Here is a 17974-nt window from a genome sequence, read left to right on the forward strand (position 1 = left end):
GGACTAACCAGGGTTGCCAACTTCCAGGTCATAGCTGGAGATCTCCCGCTATTACCACAGATCTCCAGCCGATAGAGATCGGTTCACCTGGAGACAATGGCCGCTTTGGCCATTGGACTCTATGGCACTGAAGTCCCTCCCCTCTCCAAACCCCGCCCTCCTCAGGCTCCACCCCCAACATCTCCAGGTATTTCCCATCCCAGAGCTGGCAACCCTAGGTGTAACGCCAAAGAGTCCACCCTCCAAAGCAGCCATGTTCTCAAGGGGAACTGATCTCTGTCAGCTGGAGAGATGATTTGTCAGGTCCCTCTTCTCCAGTGGTGGGAGGTTTTTGGGGCGGAGCCTGAGGAGGGCAGGGTTTGGGGAGGGGCTTCAATGCCATAGAGTCCAATTGCCAACGCGGCCGTTTTCCCCAGGGGAACTGATCTCTGTCGGCTGGGGATCAGTTGTAATAGTGGGAGGTTTCCAGACACCACCTGGAGGTTGGCAACCTTACTTTCAACGCGAATAACCCAGCCCTCTGTTGCGGCTGGGGCCACGCTTGGGTGTCTGAGAACAAGAAAGCCCTCGCTGTCCCTGAAAAGCCGCAACTTGTCCCCCCACCCTCTTTTAAAAGCCGAACAAAAAAGGCCCTGTTTTTGATCCGCGGAGGGGGGGGGGGGAGAAAGAGACAGAAACGAAAAAAGAAAGAAAAGCAAATTGAGATCCGAACAAAAGACAAAAGAAGAAACTAAACCCAAGCCTGCTGCTCAGAAGTGAAAAATTTATTCTAATGGACATTCAGCATATTTTGAAAATACGATCTTGTGCAGCCGCAAAAGAGATTCTGTGAGGCCTGCAAAAAACAATTTGCTCTGATATCCTTTCATGTCTTTTCGTTTTTTTCCTTTCCCGGGTCGCTCTTTTTAAAACATCTTTCGCCACCTCCTACTGTTTTTTAATCAAGGCTTTAATGTGATGCAACTTTTGAAAAGTTTTTTTTAAAAACAACAACCCCTGATTCTTTGTTACTCTTTTAATGATCTTATCCCTATTTATGTTTTTATCCCCCCTGATTCGTGCTTTTACTGCTTTTATGTTTACCCTCTTCCTTATCTAAGAATCTCAAACTGGCACGAAAAATTCTCTCCCCTTTGTTTTACCTTCCTAGCAACCCTGTGCGCTAGGGCTGCCAACCTCCAGGTGGTGGCTGGATATTTCCTGCTATTACAACTGATCTCCAGCCAATACAGATCAGTTCACCTGGAGAAAAGGGCCGCTTTGGCAATTGGATTCTATGGCACTGAAGTCCCTCCCCTCCCCAAATCCCACCCTCCACAGGCTCTGCCCCCAAATCTCCAGGTATTTCCCAACCCTACTGTGCAGTAGGTTAGGTTGAAAGAGAAAGAGAGTCTCGTTGATGAGTGAGAATCTGAACCCAGATTAGGGTTGCCAGTAGGGTTGCCAACCTCCAGGTGGTGGCTGGAGATCTCCTGCTATTACAACTGATCTCCAGCTGATAGAGACTAGTTCCCCTGGAGAAAACGGCCGCCTTGACAATTGAACTCTATGGCACTGAAGTCCCCAAACCCCGCCCTCCTCATGCTCCACCCCAAAAACCTCCCACTGGTGGTGAAGAGGGACCTGGCAATCCTAGTTGCCAGCCTCCAGGCAGGGCCTGGAGGTCGCCAGGAATTACGACCGATCTCCAGATGACAGAGATCAGTTTTCCTGGAGAATATGGCTGCTTTGGAGGGTGGACTCTGTGGCGTTATGTCAGGCTCGATCCCCTCCCTAAGCCCCGCCCATACCAGACTCCACCCCCCAAATCTCCAGGAATTTCCTAATTTAGAGTTGGCAACCTTGATCTCAAGGTGGCATGCAAGGTTCTCCATTCTTTACCTTCCTAGCAATGCTGTGAAGTTGAGAGAGAGAGAGAGAGAGAGTGACCAGGCCAATGAGCATTGTGGTTGTGTGAGGATTTGAAACCAGATCTCACCAATGGTAGTCCAATCTGCTACCCACTACGCCACACTTGTTATCACAGGTCGTGATCACAGAATCATAGAATCATACATTCACACATGCTGAATAATGCACTTTCAATCCACTTTCAATGCACTTTACAGCTGGAATTTACTGTGTAAAATGACAAAAGCCATTTGCAAACAATGGCTAAAGTGGACTGAAAGTGCATTATTCAGCATGTGTGAAAGCGCCCTGTATAGAGTTGGAAGGGACCAGCAGGGTCATCTAGTCCAACCCCCTGCACAATGCAGGAAATTCACAACTACCTCCCCCCACACACCCCCAGTGACCCCCTACTCCATGCCTAGAAGATGGCGAAAAAAACCCTCCAATCTGGCCTGGAGGAAAATCACTTCCTGACCCCAAAGTGGAGATCGGCATTTCCCTGGGCATGCAAGGAAGGGCCACGAGAGCCAACCACAGACTCATTTCTTCCTGCCCTCCCTCTCATGATCTGCCTAAATTCACAGAATCAGCATTGCTGACAGATGTCATTGCTGTCCTCCTCAATTGTTATGCTGCTTGACTGAAACAAGTCCTTAATCTATTATAACTTGTTTTTACAGGAGCCGCTTTGGAAATATTTTATCAAGCGCACAGGATGGAGAACCTTTCCAAAGAACCCTCACCAAGTTTTCTTCCTGTCGTCTCGCTCTGTACTCGGATGGGCTGCCTTCTCCACCTGGGGTCCTGCTCGCGACTTGTGGATTTCTTCCTCTTTGCGCTTCCTTTTTATACCCTGTTGCTGTCCAGTCCTTGACGGGCTTGGTGTAGGTCTGCCGCTCAAGAGCAGCCAAATCAGCGTACGGCTACTTTTAGCAACAGGTACATTTTGATACTATCCTAATCAGCACTTAGTGACAGCCGTCAGCACAATCCAGCTCTCTTAGGGTCCCTTTTAGTTTCTGTTCTCTAATGATCTGTGTAGACTTTCGGCGCTTCCTCTATTCTATCCCTTGCTAAAAAAAAAACCAGAAATAACCCGAGCTTGATGCTGTGTTAGCAATTCCTGCTGCCCCCTCTGAAACAAATCCTAACTCTACTTTCATGATTCCCATTTCAGAAGCTTGCTGTGTTCCCCGATGGGTCCAGATTCTTCCACCCCTCTATGGCATTGAAGTCCCTCCCCTCTCCAAACCTCGCCCTCCTCAGGCTCCACCTCCAAAATCTCCAGGTACTTCTCAACCTGGATCTGGCAACCCTGGTCCCAGGGCTGGCTGTTTAAGAGCAGAAAGATATTGGCGTGTCACCCAAACACTGCAGTTTGTCCCCCTCCCTTTTAGCTTCGATGGATGGACTCAATAAAGGAAGCCACAGCCTTCAATTTGCAAGATCTGAGCAAGGCTGTCAAAGATAGGACATTTTGGAGGACTTTCATTCATAGGGTCGCCATGAGTCGGAAGCGACTTGACGGCACTTAACACACACACCCACACTTTTAGCTTCATTCCCTGAACAAAAAGGCCCTTTTTGGGGGATCGGCGGAATAAAAGGAGAGGCAGCACAAAAACCCCCAAAGCAAATGAGATCCAAACAAAAGACAAAATGAGAAACCAGCTGAGCCTGATGCTTGGAACGTTTTCTCGTACGCTCTGTGGGTTTCGCAAATGGATCTTTTGCAAGAGCAAAGGTGTCTGATAGTGGCTAAAACAGGCCACCAGAGTATCTTTTCATTTTCATTTTTGGGGGTTTTGCTTCTCCTTTCCCCTCTCTCTCCCTTCCCTATTCTAGTTGTAGCGATTGCTTTCCCAGCAAAAACAGATGCTGACGAGCCCTTTCAGGAGGGCAAAGCCGACCTTTTTTGGGGGCCTGTCAATTAGGGTTGCCAACCTCCAGGTAACAGCTAGAGATCTCCTGCTATTTCAGCTGATCTCCAGCCGATAGCGATCAGTTCACCTGGAGAAAATGGCCGCTTTGGCAACTGGACTCTATGGCATTGAAGTCCTTCCCCTCCCCAAACCCCACCATCCTGCCCCCAAAATCTCCCGCCGGTGGCGAAGTGGGACCTGTCAACCCTACTGTCAATGTCCCATGATTGAAGCATTTTGCTAGCCCAACAGGCGAGACTGCTTGCATTTATTTATTTATTTATTTATTTATTTATTTATTTATTTATTTATTTACTTACACTCTTATATCCTGCCCTTCTTCCGGCTGGAGCCGGGCTCAGGGCATCTAGCATCTCAGGGCAATCCTAGCATCTAGGATTGCCAACTTCCAGGTACTAGCTGGAGATTTCCTGCTATTACAACTGATCTCCAGGCGACAGAGATCAGTTCCCCTGGAGATAGGGTTGCCAACTGCCAGGTAGTAGCAGGAGATCTCCTGCTAATTCAAGTGATCTCCAGCTGATAGAGATCAGATCACCTGGAGAAAAATGGCCAGCTTTGGCAATTGAACTCTATGGCATTGAAGTCCCTCCCCTCCCCAAACCCTGCCCTCTTCAGGCTCCGCCTCCAAAATCTCCTGCTGGTTGCGAAGAGGGACCTGGCAACCCTACCTGGAGAAAATGGCTGCTTTGGCCATCGGACTCTATGGCATTGAATTCTCTCCCCTCACCAAACCCTGCCATCCTCAGACTCTGCCCCCAAAATCTCCAGGTGTTTCCCAACCTAGAGATGGCAACCCTACTAGCATCAGATAAAACAGCATAAAACTCAATAAAAACATACAAATTGCCCCAATTAAAACCGAAATCACCAATTAAATTCGGCGTGGTTTTATAATTCTTTCAAATGGCTTTATACAGTTCTGTGGAAACCAACTGTTGGGTAAACATACATAGGATCAGGCTGAACAGTTCTGTGGCCGAATACGTGGCCAAGAAAACCCACATTTTGGGGCTTATATAAATCATGCAAATTGAATCTATTTGCATAATCCCTAATTTGGCATCCTCTGCTCTGCAGAATTTAATTAGTTATTATCTGCCCTGAATAATTTATAGCCCCGTGGATGGATTCAGGAATCTGGCAGGACACAGACATTTTTAACCACTGGAAATTTCCCTTGGCTAGCCCTCTGGCTGGCATTGTCTACAATTAGGGTTGCCAACCTCCAGGCGGTGGCAAAAGATAGCCACTTCTGTGTACTCAGTAGTTCAATCCAAACACACACAGAAACAATCTTAACTAGTCAATCATGAATATAGTCCAATATCTAAATCTACAACATAGTACAAAGCACAACAAACATAGTCATGAGATATATAGAAGCATACAAAAAAGATAGTTTCACATCAAATCCACACAAGTGTAAATACAGGTAAGTGTATCTACTTCAAGTAGGATTCCTGTAATAAATCTATAATATTTTTTTCTGTCATAACAGGATCAAAATTCATCAGATGTCCGGCAGGCGAGGAAGACGCCCGTTTCTGTTCTTCTTCGGTTCCTCTACTGAAACCTTAATTTCTTCAGTTGTTGTATGTTTCCTTTAACCTATTATTTATAGCTATAAACTCCCCATGGGTAGAAACTGGTCCTTCTGAACCCTAGCCTCCCTTCCAACCCACGTAGCAGGAACTACAATCTTGGGAATTATACTTCTGAGTTTTGAAAGGGGGTTGCAGGGGCAGAGCCAGCGTGGTGTAGTGGTTAAGAGCAGTGGTTTGGAGTGGTGGAGTCGGATCTGGAGAACTGGGTTTGATTCCCCGCTCCTTCACATGAGCGGCGGAGGCTAATCTGGTGAACTGGATTTGTTTCCCCACTCCTACACACGGAGCCAGCTGGGTGACCTTGGGCTAGTCACAGCTCTCTTAGCCCCACCTGTCTCACAGGGTGCTTGTTGTGGGGAGGGAAAGGGAAGGTGATTGTAAGCCAGTTTGACTTCCTTAAGTGCTAGAGAAAGTCGGCATTTAAAAACCAATTTTTCTTCTTCATAGGGGCCAAAAGCTTATTTTTTTGGGTTTTTCTCTTTCAAAAAACGAATGCTGCGTTTTCCAGGAAGTGGAATTCAGCAGCGCAGACCCCCTTTTCACCCTGTGCTCCTATCAGATCATCAGACACCCCCACCTTGCCTAGGGTTGCCAACTCTAGGTTGGGAAATTCCTGGAGATTTCAGGGTGGATCCTGAGGAGGGCAGGGCTTGGAGAAGAGAGGGACCTCAGTGGGGCCCAATGCCATCGGCCCCACTCTCCAAAGCAGACATTTTCTCCAGGGGAACTGATCTCTCTTCTCTGGAGATCAGGTGTAATACCAGAGGATCTCCAGGCCCCACCTGGAGGTTGTCATCCGTATGGCCCTTGGCCAGCTGCTCATGAAGATGGAAACCTGCTCCCGTCTTGGCCGCAGAAGTGCCAGGGTGAGTCGCGGGCACTCGACGCTTCGTCTTCTGTTACGTGGAGCTGTCTTCCGTTACCAGGAGCTGATGAATAAAAGAACTGTTGTTTCGTGGATCCATGTTAGCTTTTTGCTGTTTGCCATTCCATCCCTAGTAGGGTTGCCAGGTGGGTAGTTTAGACGGGCAATTGCCCGCCAATCCACCCAGCTGCTCTAGAGCGCCGATCTTGTGCATGCACAGGTGTGCGCACGCGATGATGTCACGTCCAGTTTTCCTTCCAGAAGTGCCGCATTGCCGTGGCTGCTTTGGGGGGGGGGGAGTTTGAGTATTTAATCGGCTGCGGCGATGCAGTGCTTCCGGAAGTAAAACCGGAAATAACTTCATCACGTGCGTGTGGCTGCCCCAGCCTTATCCCCTAAAACCTCACTCGGATCGAGAGGGGGGACCTGGCATTCTCCACCCCTCCTCTTTTCCAATTGTATCTTAAGGGTCTCCCCATCTCCACTGCAAAATTTCTGCCCCCACGGGCGATGAGAGAAGGTGTCCTTTGCACAATGTGAGATTTTCATATTTATGTGCACCCTCCAGCGTGGTGTGGTGGTTAAGAGCGGTGGTTTGGGGCGGTGAAGTCTGATCTGGAGAACCAGGTTGGATTTCCCACTCCTCCACATGAGCGGCAGAGGCTAATCTGGTGAACTGGATTTGTTTCCCCACTCCTTCACACATGAAGCCAGCTGGGCGACCTTGGGCTAGTCACACTCTCTCAGCCCCACCTACCTCACAAGGTGTCTTTTGTGGGGAAGGGAAGGTGATTGTAGGGCGGTTTGATTGTTCCTTAAGTGGTAGAGAAAGTCAGCATATAAAAATCAACTCCTCCTCCTCCTTCTCCTTCTCCAGCTTGCTGAGTTCTTCTTAACAGACGTCAACTTGCCAACTCTGGGTTGGGAAATACCTGGATATTTTAGGGCTGGAGCCTGAGGAGGATGGGGTTTGGGAAGAGGAGGGACTTCAATGGGGTATAATGCCATAGAATCCACCTCCCAAAGCAGTCATTTTCTCCAAGTGAACTATCTTGGTCACCTGGAGATCAGTTGTAAGAGCAGGAGATCTCCAGCTAGTACCTGGAAGTTGGCAACCCTAGCGTAGGCCCCAAACAGTGACATATCCTTCCTGAAAAGGTGATAAAATCTACCGATAGGAAACGAGAACGGGCTTGGCGGAGAAGTTAATAAAACAAACTAAACCAACGCCATACTTTGGCCAATCTAGATTGTTTTGCAATGTCCCATTTCATTTTAGTGTTTTATTTTATTCCCTTTTTTGTTCTTTATTTTTAACTGTATTTCGGTTATGGTTGCCAGGCCAAGCCTAGCAACAGGTGGGAAGGTTGACAGCCCTACGTACAAACCAACATGCACACTGTAAGCCTATTAAATAAATGCCACTCGCCAAATACTGGAAGGTGGCTTAAAGATTGTGCCCGGGCTTTCTGGAACACAGGGCCAAAGATATCTCTCGAGATCTTTGCTGACTTTTGCCCAGCGGTAAATTGCCGACTGAGAAACTTCCCCAAACGTTGATTGATGGATAGATAACCAACATCTCTATGAGGCTTTTAAACAAGTGAGGCATTTAACAGCTTTAAGGAGGGTGCTATGTACAAAGCGTCCTATGATCCTTAGAAGGCACTCGGAAAAATAATTGTTCTGTTTATTTTAACCATAAATTTAGACAACCCATAAATGTAGACAAGCTTTTTTATTAGGAAGGTGTAATGCCTTAGACTCAAACACCTCCCTCTCAAGGCTCCACCCCCAAATCTCCAGGGATTTCCCAAACCCTATGGCCATTTATTCATGGAAGGTTTTGCATTGGATTTGTCACTCTATAGATGCACATTTTTCTCCATCTGAATTCTCAAAACTCTGCATGGCGGCTTATTTTTGAGTTTTGAGAATATGGATGGGGGAAAAGTGCATCTAAAGAGTGGCAAATCCAATGCAAAACCTTCCATGAATAAATAGGGTTGCTAACAATCTGGAGGGGGAAGAAATGTCCTGTCCCTTTAATGGAGGCTTTTGCTACAGTCACTAGGTAACATGAATGTATAAAAAAAAAAATACTACATTGACCAGGATGTTCATTTGCATAACAAATGCCTCTGAATTCAACTCAATAGTGTGAAAGATAAGCTCAAAAGAGACAATTTATGTACCTGAAGGAAAATGCTCTTTTTCATGAGAAAGTACCAAAGCAAACACAAACTTCAGGTGGGGCCTGGAGATCTTCAGGAGTACAATTGATCTCCAGATGACAGAGAAAATCTACCTTGGAGAAAATGGTAGCATTGGATGGTGGACTCTATGGCATCATATACCCCTCTGAGGTCCGTTTCCTGCCCAAATCCCGCCTATCCAGGAATCTCCAGGGAATTCTCAACCCAGAGCTGGCGACCCTAAACATCTTCTGCTTGTTTGACATTTTTCTCCCTAGAAGCGATCTTTCTTCTCAGTTAATTTTATGACTTCCACAATGCCCGATTCCTCTTTTTTTCAAGAAACCTGAGTGATAAAAAAATCACTTGTGGAGACCAGAGTTTTGAACCGATCTAAGCATGTGCCCAGTGGGCAGTTGGTAGGGTTGCCAGGTCCCTCTTTGCCACTGGCGGAAGGTTTTTGGGGCAGAGCCTGAGGAGGACGGGGTTTGGGGAGGGGAGGGACTTCAATGCCATAGAGTCCAATTGCCAAAGTGGCCATTTTCTCCAGGTGAACTGATTTCTATCGGCTGGCAATCGGTTGTAATACCATCTGGAGGTTGGTAACCCTAGCAGTTGGGAAGTTTCTCGCTTGGCCTCAGTTCTCAGTAAAATGAGAATAACGGGAATCATGATGACCTACTTCACAAAGCAATGAAGAAAGCGGACAGGAAGAAAGTCAGTTCCTTTGAAATGTGGTGTAGGAGGAGAGTTTTACGGATACGGCGGAGCTCCAAAAAGAGAAACCAGTGGGTTCTAGATCAAATCAAACCGGAACGTCTCATAGAACCATAGAGTTGGAAGGGACCACCAGGGTCATCTATACCAACCCCCTGCACAATGCAGGAAATTCATAACTGCCTCCCCCCCACACCCCCAGTGACCCCTACTCCACTGGAATCTTCCTCTGAAACTTTCCAGCCGAATGCTTTTTAAGTTCTGAGGCTTAAGGAAAAGGAGCTCTGCCCTAAATACAGTAGACAAATCTGCTCTAGCTAATTTTATTTTATTATTTTTTTCAAAATATGGGACACAGCGAGACTTTCTGTTTCCTAGTTTGCCGAAGGGCTAGCATGGTCAGGCTGTCCCTGTTCTTTGAGGTCAGCTCAGTTTTCTAGTTCTGTTCCTTGCTGAATCATCGTCCCAGTTTTGGCCTGCTGAGGAAACCTTGTAATTTTGTAAGATCAAGATAATTCATACTATGTACGGATGGGAAAGTTGGGCAATGAAGAAGGCTGACAGGAAGAAAATGGATTCCTTCGAAATGTGGTGTCGGAGGAGAGTTTGGCGGAGACCGTGGACTGCCAAAAAAGAGAAATCAGTGGGTTCTAGATAAAATCAAGCCTCCCTAGAAGCTAAAAGGGCTAAACTGAGGCCATCATATGTTATCAGAAGACAAGAGTCACTGGAAACGACAATAATGCTAGGAAAAGTGAAGGCAGTCGGAAAAGAGGAAGACCCAACACGAGATAGATTGACTCAACAAAGGAAGCCATAGCCGCAGCGATAGTCCTAGCAACGGCGTGGAAAGAAGAAGATATCCCAGAACTGGAAAGATGGCAGGAAAAAAATGTCTGAATACACTGTGATGGCCAAACTAACCAACTTGCCGCAAGGAAGATCGATGGATGAATTGCAAAAGAAATGGGAGTTCTATGCACATCTGAAAGTGTAAAATAAGATATTTGTACTCCAAGAACAGTGTGTGTAGAGGATAGATGAAGATAATTGAACAAGAAATAAATGGGGAAAATAGGCAGTAAAATGCGGAAAAATAATTTACAGTAGAATCAAAGTAGGGATGACAAGTATAACCAAGTGTAGCAATACTAGATAATGTTTATAATTTTAGATTTTAGAGTTTTGGTTAACTAGGTATAGTTAAAGAGCAAGATGCTTACATGATATATGTAATTCAGAGTAGTTCATCATTAAGATAAATCCACTGTATGATTTAAAAGAGTGTTCTCTCATTATTTACTGGTTCACTTATAATTATTTACCGATTTCCTTGGAAGAAGGTCTAGACTATATGTACGTGTAGGTGTTTGTAGTGTTTAAATTTTTAATAAAAAATACTTTAAAAAAGCAACCCGAAGGAAGCCACAGCCCTCAGTTTGCAAGACCTGAGCAAGGCTGTTAAAGATAGGATGTTTTGGAGGACACTGATTCATAGGATCGCCATCGGTCGGAAGCGACTTTACGGCACGCAGCACACACCCAAGTGCGAGGTGCTAACGTTTTGCAACCGTCAGGATTCACCTCCCTCCTCAGGGTTCCCAAAAGTCAAATCTTTGAGCGGGTAGGTGGAGGTATCTCATCTCCGGAGCACATGAGCATCAATGCACATGCACGAGACTAAGGCGTAGTGCGGTGCACAGCCCCCGATTTCGCCCGCGGCAGGTGCGGAGGTATGCTTTCAACTGTTGACACCATGGCGTAGGACATGGACATTTTTCTATGGCACCTGTCGCCACGAGAAGAAACACCCTCTTGCTTAGGCTCTGGCAAAGGAAACAAACGCAGCGCACACTAGGTGGGGCAGAGCCTTCCTCGACATGTTAAGTGGGTGTGGGAAGCGCTCCGGCCGTCATCCTTGGTATGACAATAGGGGTGTTACAAACTATTGGTATGACAATAGGGGGTGTTACAATAGGGGTGTCTTCCTCTGTGCAGTGCTGGGTACGAAACCGCCACAAGCTGTGAAGCATCGTGGGGCAGGGAGAAGGAAGGAAATCCCTCCACATGCCAGTCTCCACCTCCCGGGTTCCATAATAAGGTCTCGGTGGCTCGAGCAGAAGATTGCCCCCTCCCCACTTTCTCCCTTTCACTTTACCCTTAACTGCCCTCCACATTCTGTGCGTCTTGGGGCAAAAACGCATGGGGTAAAAACGCATGGTCACTTTATCCTCCTTTAATCCCTGTTTCAGCCAGGATTCAGCCAGGATCGAACACATGCGTTTCACCTAATGTGCGTTCGATCCTGGCTAAAACAGGGATTAAAGGAGGATAAAGGGACCGTGCGTTTTCACCCTAAGTCTCTTTAGCCCTGTTTCAGCCAGGATTCAGCCAGGATCGAACGCACGTTCGGCGAAGATGCCTGCGTTCGATCCTGGCTGAATCCTGGCTGAAACAGGGAATAAAGGAGGCTAAAGCGACCATGCGTTTTCGCCCTAAAGCGACCATGTGTTTTCGCCGTTGGAGTGCGCTCAGTCCTCCTTAGACTGTCCTTCCTGTGGTGCCAATTAGATAGGGGAAAAGCAACAACTCCAGAGGTTTACCAAGCGGAAACTGGCCGTTGAAACTCTTGATGGAGTGACGTTAATATTTAGAGTTGCCAACTTCCAGGTACTGGAGAAAATATGCACAAGTACTATAGGGATAATTATGGAAGTATAGTACTAAGCTCAAACAAAAAGATACAATAATACTCAAGCAAACTATGCAAACATATATTGTGAAAGACGTGTAACTTCTACAAACAAGTGAAAACAACTATAAATATATATACAAGTGAGATCAAAGTAGAAAGTCTTTTTTTCTTTTTTCAAGGTAAGTGAATGTCTTATCTTAAGGTTGTTTAAGTTTGCTTAAGTTTGCTTAAGTATCTTAAGTTTGCTTGAGTATTATTGTATCTTTTTGTTTGAGCTTAGTACTAAACTTCCAGGTACTAGCTGGAGATCTCCCGCTATTACAAATGATCTCTAGCCGATAGAGATCAGTTCCCCTGGAGGGGGCATTGGACTCTATGGCATTGAAGTCTCTCCCCTCCCCCAACCCCGCCCTCCTCAGGCTCCGCCCCAAAAACCTCCCACAGGTGGCAAAGAGGAACTTGGCAACCCTACTGGGAACTCTGAAAGGAAGTATTTTCGTAGGAAAGTTAATGATCTGTGGCATGACTAAGTAAACCAAGCATGGAAAGAATGGGTCAGTGGCCAAAATTAGCTGGGTCAACCCTACGGACAGTACAAGCAACCCATTGCTTGGGGCCTAATATTTTTTAAGGGTGGTGGATGACACAACAGGTGTGCCCCAAAAGTCTTGCAGCTCTTGAATCATGCGCGGATGCATGCAGGTGAAGCTTGTGGCTCAGCTGCCTATGCAACGTCGTAAGGACTCCTGGCAACTCTCCCTTTTGGAAAGAGTAGCAAAACATCTTTGGCGTAGTCCTGGGAGAGGGGAGCATAAGCAAAATTAGCCCTGAATTACAAGAGAGGGCCATGGCTCAGTGGAAGAGCGTCTCCTTGTAGGGTTGGCAGGTGCCTCTTCGCCACCGGCAGGAGGTTTTCGGGGCAGAGCCTGAGGGGGGGAGGGTTTGGGGAGGGGAGGGACTGCGATGCCATAGAGTCCAATTGCCAAAGCGGACATTTTCTCCAACTGATCTCTATCAGCTGGAGATCAGTTGTAATAGAAGGATCTCCTGTTAGTACCTGGAGGTGAGCAAAAACCAGCATAGGATTCAAAAACCAATATATCACGTTCCAATTGCCACTATTTATATTCAAAAAAATGTTCTTATCAGAATATATTCTTATCAACACTAAATATAAATCAAATGAGATGACACGCAATTAAGCGTTTTTTGGATAGAATGACTTTAAGGTAAGAAATACTAATGGAAATAGTTAAGTTGTGCAAAGCATTAAGGGCAAAAACGCATGGTCGCTTTAGCCTCCTTTATTCCCTGTTTCAGCCAGGCTTCAGCCAGGATCGAGCGCACGTTAGGCGAAAATGTATGCGTTCGATCCTGGCTAAATCCTGGCTGAAACAGGGAATAAGGGAGGCTAAAGCGACCATGCGTTTTCACCCTAAGACTGCTTATCTTGGAAATATCACTGTGAAACCTACAAGGATTTTGGCGCTGCGATATTCAGCGACTACCGTTGTGTGAACTGCAAGCCGACGGGGGAACTGATTCCTTATTCAGCTCATTAAGAAAATGTGCAGCACAAGGATTAAGCTTCCTTATGGACTTTCATAGTTATATGGATATGTAGGAATAGTTTAGTTTGATTATTGTATCTTGTATGTAATTAAGATTGGATCCCTTTTGATGCATGTTTAGTGCGGATAAGAATATATTGTGATAATAAATTATTTGAATATAAATAGTGGCAATTGGAACGTGATATATTGGGTTTTGAATCCTATACTGATTTTTGCTAACTTATTTAGTATAGAGGTGTTTTTTCTTCAGCAGTACCTGGAGGTTGGCAATCCTAGGTTGCCCGCTCCGGGTCGGGAAATACTTGGAGGTTTTGGGGGGGAGTCTGAGGAGAGAGGAGTTTGGAGAGGGGAGGGATTTCGATGCCTTAGAGTTAGGGTTGCCAGGTCCCTCTTCGCAACCGGCGGGAGGATTTTGGGGCCTGGCAACCCTAATAAGGCAGTTTCATGTGTCACTCTCAACTTTCCGGTGTAGAGACCACACTCGTCTCTTACTAGAAGCTCATCGAGACAGAAAAGCAAGACCGGCAAGGCCTGTAACTGGCATCGGCCGAGCCTGGTCTTCAGAGGCTGCCAAGCTGCCTTGGCATAGAGCCCGGCTTTTATATCCAGCGCCAATATCTGGCACAACCTTGTTTTCAGCATCTCTTTCACCCTCTGGCATCACCGAATAAAACTGCAACCTCACCTTCTTCTTTGGCCTACATTCCTGAGACGCGACGCACATTTTTCGGTCTGGTTGCCAGCTGGGGCTGGGTGTGGAGGGTTCTGCTTGAGGCGGAGGCAACGTCTCTCTCCCCGAGTGGATCAGAACGTCCCTTGGCACAAACTGTGCTGTCCTGGGGCATGCTGGTTTCTTTACTGCAGCACTGGGACATGGCCATCTAGGGTTGCCAACCTCCCGGTCCAAGGGGGCTGGAGTCCTCTTGGAATGATAACTAATCTCCAGACTTACTCTTCTGGAGTAAATGGCATTGAAATCCTTGTCCTCCCCAGGCTCCATCCCCAACTCTCCGGGAGCTTCTCAACCTGGATCTGGCAACCCCTACACCCCCATATCCTGCTGATGGCCGGGGGAGAGGGGGCTGGCAAATCTATTTCAAGTGCTGAAATAGTCCCCTCCCAGCTTGGAAAGGGGCAGTGGGGGAGAAATGCTGTGGACCTCGTCAGGATTGGGCCCTTGTGGCCTTTTAAAATTGCCGAGTTCAGCTCCAATTGCCCAAAGCAACCATTTTCTCCAGGGGAACTGATCCCTATCGGCTGGAGACCAGTTGTGATAGCGGGAGATCTCCAGACAAGATCGTGGGACATGTATAACTAGGGTTGCCAGGTCCCTCTTCACCACCGGCAGAAGGGTTTTGGGGCGGAGCTTGAGGAGGGCAGGGTTTGGGGAGGGGAGGGACTTCAATGCCATAGCGTCCAATGGCCAAAGCGGCCGTTTTCTCCAGGGGAACTGATCTCTTTCTGCTGGAGACCAGTTGGGATAACAGGAGATCCCCCAGCCAACACCTGGAGGTTGGTGAGAGAAATATGCACTAGTACTAACAAGTCTGGCTGAGAAAACAATAGTACAAGGCTCAATCAATCATTTGCAAAAACCTGTATTAGACAATAACAATGGTGAAAGTGCAGAAAGTGCTAAAAAGGAAACTTATCTAAAATTCTAACAACGATGATCTTAAGAGTTAATAAATATAATTAATTGAAAGGTCATTTAGACCCTATAAAAGTTCATAATAAATATGTTCTTTGCTTGTTTTGGAAGAACGGCAGTCGGGAGGAGTCAGAACGCGGTCCGGATGCCTTGTGTTTTCGCCCCCATGGGCGGCTTCTTCAGCTCTCCGTTCGAAATAGAAACAATTCTCCTTCAATGTATATTCAGAAATTTCTTACAATCATGCTTCTCAAGCAGACTCTCCTTGCTCCCAACATGTTTTTGCAAATGATTGATTGAGCCTTGTACTATTGTTTTCTCAGCAACACCTGGAGGTTGGCAACCCTATCTAAAATGGAGCTGGTGTTCCACATGTCAGACCCGTGGACACCATAATATCTAGCTTTGCCCTTACTCTGCAAAGTGTTTTTGGGGTGGAGCCTGAGGAGGGTGGGGCTTGGGGAGGGGAGGGACTTCAATGCAAAAGAGTCCAATGGCCAAAGCGGCCATTTTCTTCAGGGGAACTGATCTCTGTCGGGCGGAGATTAGTTGTAATAGCAGGAGATCTCCAGCTATTACCTGGAGGTTGGCAGCCCTAACCACATCGGAAGAGTGGAGCATTAAACCTTGCTGTTTTATGAATGAAAACTACCAGTTCATTGACTGCCGGTGTATGGAAGTTCATGGATGAGGTCGTCCCCCCAAAGTACGCATCAAACCGATGTCCCATCAGATAGAAACACGCGTCTGTTACTAACAGATGGCGGATCCATTCCAGACAGAGTATCCTATTCACAAACCAATTTACCAGGAATTCTCTGTTATCGGCACATGTGATTCTGCATTCAGCTTCCTATGACACTACAATTAGGTATATACAATAAGGCAATTAGATAATCCATTCAATTTGCATATGTTTTCAGGTGTCGCACCCACGTATGTCCCTGCAGCCATAACTTAGGAGACGTGGGGGGGTGCGGGGGCGCTGAAGATCTTTTGCTACGGCAACCAAACTACTAGGGTCTCCAACCTCCAGGTAAAAGCTAGAGATCTCATGCTATTACAACTGATCTCCAGCTGATAGAGATCAGTTCACCTGGAGAAAATGGCCCCATTGGACTCTATGGCATTGAAGCCCCTCCCCACCCCAAACCCCGCCCTCCTCAAGCTCTGCCTCAAAAAACGCTTTGGGGAGTGAGGGCCAAACTAGATATTATGGCATCCACGGATCTGACATGTGGAACACCAGCTCCATTTTAGATAGGGTTGCCAACCTCCAGGTGGTTAAAGAGAAAACCAGCACCAAGGCTCACAAACTCAATATGATCTTTATATAGGACCTCAATAAACAAAAAGAAACAAAGATATAACTCAGGTAAGTACTTAACTTGCTGTAGTATTCAAATAGGTTACAGAGATACAGCGTCCCAGTGCCCGGTTACTCCACCAGTCAGCACAAATATTGTATACAGTTCCACAATCCAGTCAAGTCCGTTCATTAAGGTACAGTCCCAGGTGGTGGCTGGAGATCTGCAATCCCAACTGGTCTCCAGCTGATAGAGATCAGTTCCCAAAGCGCTCATTTTCTCCAGGTGAGATGATCTCTGCCACCTGGAGATCAATCATAATAGTGGGAGATCTCCAGCCGCCACCTGGAGGTTGGCAACCCCAGTCTTAAGGTTACAATGACCTGAAATATGTGTTTTGTTCCTCTTTTCTATTTTGTAACATCTGGTCTGATGAAGAGTTCCGGGGAACTGGAACGCTCTCATGCCGTTGTGTCATCGGGTTGGTTCTCATAAAAGGCGTTACATGGATAGTGTTTTTGGCATTTATTTTTTGGACCAACACACCTGTAAACAGCTAGCCTGAGGACACCGAGTGAGCTTCAAGCCAGGGGGAGATTTGAACCCAAGTCTCCCCATTCGTCACCAAACTCACATCCCAGGAATTTCCCAAGCTGGAGTTGGCAATCCTATGGTGGCAGCAGTGCTTCTGGGGCTAGGGTTGCCAACCTCCAGGTGGTGGGGAGAAAAATGGCACCTCTGTACTCGTACCAAAAGGTTTAGAAAAACAGTACAGGAAACTGTATATACACAAAGTGCAAATATTTATAAGCTACTGAGGTGAAACATAGACCATATACGTGACATATACACAACACAATTATATACAATATGTACAGTTCACACAAAAAATGTAGAGAAATTTCCAAAGGTCTCAACTGAGTACCAAACATATATAGAGGAAGTTCCAAAGGTCTCAACTGAGTACCAAATGAATGCTAATATTGTAATCCTTGTGCAAAGTTCATATAGAGCAGTGGTTCCCAACCTTTTTTTGACCAGGGACCACTAGGACTTTTTTGTTTGGTGCAGGGACCCCAAGGTTCAAAATAAAAATTCTGAGAATTTGAAAATAAACTTTAATCATAACTGTTAGTTAAACATTAAACTTAGAATAATATTTGGATATATATATTTTATAATAAAGAACTTTTAATTGAAAATATTAATTTATTATGGGTTTATAACTTTGTTTCGCGGACCTTAATTTAGTTCTCGCGGACCCCTGGGGGTCCATGGACCCCTGGTTGGGAACCAGTGATATAGAGCCACAATCATCGATGGATACGGCCGTTTCAGATCCACAGCAGTGGAAATCTTTCTTCAGTCCTTAATACAAAAGCGCTGTTACATATTCATCATTCCTTCCCACACAGGGTAAGTATAAGCAATTACAATCAGACGTCAGTAAAGTACATCACATAGTGCAGCTAGTAAACCAGCAATTGGACTCTATGACTCCAGGTGGTGGCTGGAGATCTCCCGCTA

Source organism: Euleptes europaea, chromosome 7 (assembly GCF_029931775.1).
Source record: "Euleptes europaea isolate rEulEur1 chromosome 7, rEulEur1.hap1, whole genome shotgun sequence".
Lineage (NCBI taxonomy): Eukaryota > Metazoa > Chordata > Lepidosauria > Squamata > Sphaerodactylidae > Euleptes > Euleptes europaea.